The following is a 7,221-nucleotide window of genomic DNA, read 5'->3' as shown; positions in this document are numbered from 1 at the left end:
GCTGGTGCGGAAAGCTGGGGCGCGGCAGGTGATTGGAGCGCGCGGCGGGCGGGCGCAGAAGGCGCTCGAGCCGGACCGCCTGGCGCAGGTGAGCCGCGTGCTCCCCTCCTCAGCAGTCCACCGCTGCTGTCAAACCAACACAATCCAGGATAATTGTTTCTTTCTTGTCATCCTTATTTTCACAATGCGCATCTTTTGTGTGTGTGGCGGGGGGGGGGGGGGGGGGGGAGCAAGATTGCAATATCAAACCTCTGCTCGCCTCCCCTGAATTTGGTGCGCGCAAAGGGACGGGCTCGCCGGTAAAGTTTCCTACGAGAGGTGTAAAATTAATAAAAATAACGAGAAGATGGAGAGGGTGGGGGGTTTGAAGAAAGGCGGGGAGTTTTATGGGGAGTAACCTCTCACCCGGAATCAGTGCCAGAGAACAGCACACCAACGACTGCGAATAAACACACAGCGAGATGACAAAATTACACAACAGCCACAGTCAGGATCAGCGCAAGATGCCTCCAGCCAGCGGGCTCAGAACCTCTGCATCGCCTGGCACTGTACTTTTTTTTAACAGCAAATTGCTATCTAGCAGAAATATGAATCCACATCCCTGCATCAGTTCTTTACATCTCATGATGCCCCTCCTTGCTCACTAAATAATTGTTCGCAGCTTGCACGTGAACTCGAGGGTTAATTGCAAAAGCCACGCGTTTATTTCCGATGAATATTGTGTTTATGTAATTATTTGGAAGTTTATTGAGAACCATTATAGTAATAACCTTGCGTTTTGCCTTTTGTTTAGCCTAACGCAGTCTAGTCGTATAATAATTGTTGAATATTTCCCCTTGGCAAGAGTCTGCCTTGGAAGCAGGACCAGGGCCTGAGCACTTTCTATGTATAGAAAGAAACAATGTATATGCAGAAAGAAAAGGGCCTTGGCTGGACACACCGTCATCGAGCGATTTACTTTCGGAAAGTTGCTTGCAGTGAAATTGCGAATTGTAGCTGGGTGCAAAACATGACACTGCATGTCCCAGACCGGTGCATCATACAATAAACAATGTGCAAATACAATATACCATATAAACGCGAGATTTTTTTCTTTAAAGCGATGTAATGGAAAATTAAGCTGAAGTGCACGTTAACCTTTTATTTTGTGTTCAGCTTGTCTTTTGCCAAGCAGAAAACAGTCACACAAAATCTTCCATGGGGATTCACAATCTTTAATTTGCTACGGCGGTGCCACTGCTTCTCCCATCAGGGTTTTATGGCAGTTTCGAAAGTAATATTTTTCGTTGCTGCCTTCCTTGTTCTCGGTGACTGCGGGGAGGAAGTAACCTGGCAGATGACAACACACCGAAAAAGATTAGTGATACGGAGTGAAAAACAAGGCAAGCCAGGTTCTCCCATGACAGGTCCAGGACTTGTTGGTGAACATTTGCGGGGACTGCAACGCATTAACTTTTCCAAGTGATGAGTTGGGGTTAGACGCCCAAAGAAAGACACGCCTGGATCTTTGACAATTAAAATATTGGTTATCAAGCACACATTACCGTGTGTGGTAGAAAACATGTATTATTTTCAACTGCCTTTGTTAAGCATCACAGCACACCGTATGCGCCGGTTGCTCCCGTCTTAACGACAGAAAGATGGCCGAGATGAGCTCCCAAGTTCAAACAGATATTTTAAAACTGAAAACATTGCGGCGTTTTAATAAACTTCGCCTGTGTGGTTCATTCTAAAAAAAAAGTACTGTTCACAATTGAAATTAAGGCCCTGTATCATCATAACAATTAACTCAGGCTGGATAGCAAAAATAGTCATGGTATTGCAAACGTTTTCTAGCTGTCTATGATTTTTATTTCATCATATGAGTGCTAGTTTTATAAATATAAATAGCTAAAAAATCATTACTGTGTTCAATGTTTCTTTAACACACGAGAAAACACAATAGTACCTTTTCAGCCTTGTCTCGTGAGTGATTTTACACCGAAGTTAACTGCTATAAGCAAAGATAAAGTCACCCTCATAACGTCAGTGCTGCATACAAGGGAGTTTATAATGTAATATCGCCTCGCTAGATTCGAAATACTGTTCAGGCAAACCGGTGGAAAAGTATACATTAAGCTGGCAAAATAATGTCTATTTATCTTGCTTGCATCGTATTTACATTCACTAATACTATCAACATTACGATGTCCATGCGTTGCTAGTGCTCATTCACAGCGCTTTACATTATTGCATTTTTGCAACTACGATAAACCAAACTTCCCCATTCGACCTGTGCATCGCAGTGTTTCATAATTCCAAAGTTAATGGAATACGAAAAAAAAAGTGGTGCACAATATTATGGTAATATGCCCAAGCCAATTGTTCAAAGGAAAGGGATTCGTGCTTTGAACACTGTCTATTCAGAGCCTAAGATAGATTTAACAAGGAAAGAAAAGGCAACGCAACCAGCCAAAACTGTGCGCCCCGTTACCTCTGCCGAATTAATTCCACTACAGGTGCTTATCGCTCGTTGCTGCTGCTGGTGCATTCTGTTTACCTGGACCTATCGTTGCTGCGGGTTCCTTTACTTTGCGACACAATTCAACGATCAATCAGGTTGCCTTTTTGACACAGCCGAAATGTGTGCTGTATATTTGTTTTGAAACCGTAATAAGGGAACAGATATATGCATTAGTTGATTTGTTAAATAAATATTGTTAAAGCGAATCTACATTGACCCGCATTACTTCGACTGGACATTGTACGCTGTCAAATTGATTCGGCTGCGAGGTTCGTTTACTGTTCTGACACTTATTTTCCTGAAATGCCAATTATAATCATGTATACTATGGATATCAGCCATGCAAATACTAGCAGGTATTACATAAAGAACACATGCGCACACAAACACGCACATGCCTATATATAACATAAGACACGCATTGTCACTCCGCTTCCCCCTCGATAACCGCGGTCAGCATCCACCGACAGAACATGGATCCATCAAACAGAATTCGCCTTCAAAGGTGCAATTCACACACGACCGTGCAACCCTGATAAAGCCCAGAAAAAGTGCAGAGTTTTGTGAACATTGGAGAAATATATCCTACAAATCGTGGTCTGGTGGTGCATTTGAACGATTTGAGTTTTATGGGGACCGATATTAGAGTGACTTAGCGCGCGCGGCATCACACAAAACCAGCTGAAAATGATGAACAGTGCTTACATCAATCAATAAATTTAACGTTTGAATCTAGATAAATTATGTCCGTCTAATAATTATATCACAGGCCTATATCAAGGAGCCAGCAAGGTAATTTAGCATTTTAATTCTGGTTGCGTGTGCATTGCAAGTATAAATATGTATGCGGAGGGGACATTTAATATATACAGATGTAATTATTGTTAGGTCGCATTAGTGTGTGTTAGAAGCTGCCGTAAGTGACGGGTAACTAATTTGTCCTGCTCGGTGTCAGCGGCCAGCCTTTGCTATAAGGTCAGTAGATGGCGATTATAATAAATATTCACCAGCACGTGTAGCTCTGTTGGCCACATTCCCAATGAGCGCACTGCGCATGTCCCGCGACTGGCGACACTGCAACCCACCGCCAGTCCGCCAATTCAAAGCATGTTTCACTCTGATAGAAATGTCTCCCTGGCACAAAAGTCATTTCAGACGAGGAGCGCCGGGCAAATGTTTTGGGGTGTATTCTTGTTTCAGAAAAGTAACGGCGATGACTGTTCCTTTTCCTTCTCCGGTTACCTCGGTAGAACCTCCCCCCCCCCCCCCCCCCCCCCCACACACCACCCCTCGAGCTGCCGAAGCGGAAATCGTAACGCCAAATGCAGCATTTTTATGCTAATTCCCCTTAAACCCCCTTTTTGTGTGTGTGTGTGTGTGTGTGTAAAGTGCGTCATCTGGTAACTCCGTGCTATTGTGTGCTATCATTCTAAGGTTGGAATAAATGTTACAAATTGATGACAGCTTCCAGCTGCAGATTAAAAATAGCAGCGATGTTCCCACAGGCTGGTCGTGTTTCTTTAGTTAGTGAATTGCAGAGCTCTCAGGAGCCCATGGGCCCTCAGCTTGATTTCTGTAGGTAAACAAGGAGAAGTTGTAAATTCACGTAGATCGAAACAGTATGGTTTTTCCCCTCCCCCCCCCCCCCCCAAAAGAAACACCTCGGCTCAATTCGGGTTAACTTAATTTGGAACGTATTGTTCAGAAAGCGAACTGAGAAGCAAGCATGCATGGTGATATCCTCGTGTACACGCGCGCACATGCATGTCCATAAACCTATTTAATTGAATCGATTCCAGTTGCCAACAGTGAAACTGGCGGGTTGTGCGCGCGAGAAACTTCCACAAAGATGTATGCTGTTCCCCCCTCCAAAAAAAGGAAGAACTCGTTGCACTTTCTAAACGAGGTGGATCAGAGTGAAGAATTAATAAAATGGAGCCACACCAACTCTAACTATATCAATTAAAGCCTGTAGACAACAGTAGGATACTGCACTCATTCCATGCTGCAAGCGTACAGTTATTTCATCCCACCATTATAGACATTGATCGTCAGTTGTAGGCATCGAGATATTTCGGGCGCTTTAAGAATGGGCCTTGTGTAAGCCTATGATGTGCAGAGCGGAGACAGACATGCTTTAAGTATTTTGTTGTCTCATTTATTTGCCTCCAATATTGTATTTGTTGTCAGCAGCGATACACATTCCGTGTCTGGAGAACCAGCAGTGAGCACAGCACCGACCCGTTCTCATGTTATCAGTCTGCGCCTTTTATTTTTGCTAAATACCAAAGAAAAACGGCCATGTTCAGCTGCAAATAGGAAAAGGTACTGTGTTCAGCTTTTGGCTTCCTATACAGTACTATATTATATTTTCCAGTTAAACAGGGCAGAAATCAAAAATAGGTCTGAAAGCATTTTCTCCAAGTCAGGCCATTCACAACGAGTTTCCTTGATTTCTTTAACAGTAATATTCTACCGCAGACCCTCGTGGGTTTCAAAAAGCAATAAACCATGATGGGAATAGCAGTTTTTAAAAAAATAAATTAAACAAGGAATAAAATCCACTTGACCAATAACGTTGCACTTTTACTTCCAACCCCGCTTTGAGGTGTGCCAAAACGAAAGTCCAAAAAAAATCCACTGCTCTCTTTTTGATTATTTGGGCTTTGGTCGCAATGATTCGAATCGTTGTACTAGATTTTGCAACAACAACAAAAAAACAATGTCGATTGCGCTCGAATTCCTATTTGTTAAAGTTGCAAATGCTAAACTTTTGCTGCCATCGATTCGCCGAGCACTCGTGATGTTCGACAAACCAACGATGGGTTTGGAACAGAGAGGGACATTAAGGTAAGATTTGACATTCGCTACCAATAAAATAAAGCAAGCAAATTTAAGAATGTTTAGATAGAGTGGCCCAGGTTTTGACAGTCATGTCCCACAATCTGGAAGAGCGAGAAGCTACTCTGCTGTCCGTGCGATTTCGCAACCAGGCCAGGTTCAAAACACACTGTACCTTACACGCAAACTTTACTTTGTCAATGATATGCAATTATTGGCGCAGTTTCACACAGGTTCCAAATCCTAACTCCAGTGCATTTGTCTTATTTGCTGATATGTCACGAGTGCTCAGAGCAGAACTTGCAATTATTATTGGCATTAACCTATTAAACAGCACCAAAACCGGTTAATTGTTTATATTTACAAACATTACGTTCTCCTGCACGCCATAGCTGGCTTACAATGATGTGTATTTGTGTCACCCTTAATACTAAATACGTACACAGATTTAAAATTGGTTTTTTTTTTCAAATGTTTTACTTCACCTCGCTGGCTTTGATGGCTCTGCTGCTGAGATTCGCAAATTTGCCAATAAATAAAAAAATATTAAAATATATCTCGGCCTGTGCAGCAAAACAAATCTCTGCAAATGACCTTTTTTATATTGTTGCTCAGCGAATCTCCATCTCACTGGCAGCTCTGCCTTTACAATCCTTCCTTCTGCAAGGTGGCGCTCTATGATTTGGTTTTACTTTGAACACTGCGATGGCCGACTGTTACTGGCTGCTGAAAAGATTAATTTCAAAAGTGCCATTATTCGCGCGAACGTACATAAGGCCACGGCTTGGTTTTTTAAAAATCCACAAGCTGATAAATTACTAAATATTATGGCTGGAACATATGCTCGCTGGCTAGAATCAGCGTTCTGCGCACTGCCTGTTAAGACTATTCCAATCCGTTGTTGCAAAACACCAACACGACGTTTCAGAGTATGATTGCTGAACTAATATTTACGAATGTAATTGCATTTGGTGCTACATTGCGCTCTCTAGACCGGATGGACTTATCTCTTTCTCTAAGCCGTCTGCTCACCATACAGCACTGGCCCCTCTAACCCTAATCTTTGAATAAGCAGTTAAACTATCAATCTCATCTCGCGGAAGGTCAGTTTCTGTTGTGTACTCCATGGACATCACAAGCATTCGTAACTTTAGCTAGCATCATGATTTGTGTTGTCTGTTGATATGTTGTCTGCTTAATGGGGCGGTCATGCAAGCTACAATGAAGAACAAAGCCCAACAGTTCCAACAAGCGTAGCTAAGTTAGTGGAAGCAGTACAGCCTGCAAATCTATCAAAGTAAATAGCAAATAAGACAATCTGATTTAGTGAAACAGGCGTTCGGCTACAGTCATTAAACATAAGCAATTTCGATTTTTATTTTTTTTCTCTCACTTAGCAATTTCTATCAGGGCATCTTCGGATGGAACGGGATTTAAAAAGTGGATCGGAATTAAATAAGTAAAGGCGCATAAAGAAAATCAGATTACACAAAATAAATTGTGTTCTTGTAGATTTAATTTCGCACTAAGTGGTTGGGTTTAGAAGCATTGGTTATAATTCACAGAGAAGAACATAAATTAAAAATGATTTCAATTAATGCCAGCTATTAACGATTGTAATTGCAATGCTATGAAACCACGAAGGCCTCAGCTAATGGTAAAAACGTATAGATGCAGTTTGTTTGCCCCTCCATATGAAAAAGTTTGAGAAATCTGCCACAACTAAATCTTTAACGGGTGTTTGTCATGATGCCTAATTATATGGATATATTTTAAATTCCATGGTTTTCAAAAATAATGCAATATTTATCAACGCAGACCCATAAACAAACGTGTCTAAAAAGGGCACATTGTTCTTTCGCTAACTTCCTGTGAAG

Source organism: Scyliorhinus canicula, chromosome 13, assembly GCF_902713615.1.
Source record: "Scyliorhinus canicula chromosome 13, sScyCan1.1, whole genome shotgun sequence".
Taxonomy (NCBI): domain Eukaryota; kingdom Metazoa; phylum Chordata; class Chondrichthyes; order Carcharhiniformes; family Scyliorhinidae; genus Scyliorhinus; species Scyliorhinus canicula.
Note: the sequence above shows the minus strand (reverse complement) of the source record.